A 1,391-nucleotide genomic window follows, 5' to 3' on the forward strand; every position below is an offset into this window, starting at 1 on the left:
TAATTTTTAATGCAAAGATGACATTGTTTGAGATGTCTTTGTTATGGGCTATGGTTAGGGGTAAGGGTAGGGGTAGGTCAAATAATGTCATATTTGCATTAAAAATGACACAACTGAGCGAATGACACTTAATGACAGTTGTCATAAACATGCATAAAACCGGTATGGCCGATACCGATGCCAATTCTGATGCTTCAAGCTTTATATAGACCGTTTCATCGGGCGCATGCGCCTGGCCCGGCCCGGCCCGAAGTTAACTTCTGGTCTGTGTTTGTTTATCAGTCTGGCTATGGCACCGGCTACAAACGCAGTTAAAAGTTAAGGTGATGAATAGACTGAAGTTGGGCTCAGGTGGTTGTGCTGTGGGATGTTTCCCATACATTTATTTATTTGTGCCACAATATCAAAACTGATGGATTTTCCAAAAGGCTTCGTTGAATAAACCGATTTTCCAAAAGGCTTTGTTGAATAAACATGAGCTGGTACTGCACATTTAAAAAGTCAAAACGAGGCGCCGGTGTTTTTTATATCACTATGTCTGAAGGAAGACTATATTTAGAAAATTTTTGATGTCATTTTCATTTCATCTTTCATGTTATATGCCTGATAAAGCAGAGTTTGTGAGCTCAGCGCTGCTTTGTGTACAGCTGTTACCGGGGAAACCAGTAAATGCATCCTGATTATTTGCGGGTGGATAAAATAAATCATAAATTATGCAAATATGAACTACATTTTTTTTTTTTTTCATGAGGCAGACGATTTCGTGTGTGTGTGTTCGTTCGACTGATCGGGAAGTTGCAGTGACCGAAACGGTGACATTCCAGATAAAGTCTGAAAGGAGTAAAGCCTGTGTTAATGCTATTGAGTAGGCTAATATGGCCAAAGAAGATATTTTGTTTTATAAATTTGAAATCGCATCATATGATCCCTTGTCAAATGTGTGGTAAGTACTGCCACTCCATAGTATAGAATCCTTGTGATCGCGACTCTCAAAAGTGAAAGTAAAATGAGAGCGCGCAATCGAAAGTGGTTTCAATAGCGGCTCCCTGATGTCCGCAATTTATATACAGTCGCCTATACTTACACAACGATATAATTGCGAGGAAAAAGTATTGAAATATTTTTATTTTTATCCTCCCATCTCTTAGGCTATTTATTCCCTTTAGGGTTTCCGTAGTACACTTAATTTCCTTTCCGAACACTGAACTGGGATGCGCCGGATTGCAGGAGAGGGGGTGGGGAGGAAGGAATCACGATGTCAGCTTAAAAGCCGACCTCCATACGTCAACCGCCCGGAACTGCTTCTAGTGTACAACAGTGAGCGCAAGCTATATTAAAGTGATTTATTACGTTTTGAATATGGATATTTTTCTTAAAAAAACTACAGAAGG

Source organism: Sinocyclocheilus anshuiensis, unplaced genomic scaffold, assembly GCF_001515605.1.
Source record: "Sinocyclocheilus anshuiensis isolate Anshui unplaced genomic scaffold, SAMN03320099.WGS_v1.1 scaffold735, whole genome shotgun sequence".
Taxonomy (NCBI): Eukaryota; Metazoa; Chordata; class Actinopteri; order Cypriniformes; family Cyprinidae; genus Sinocyclocheilus; species Sinocyclocheilus anshuiensis.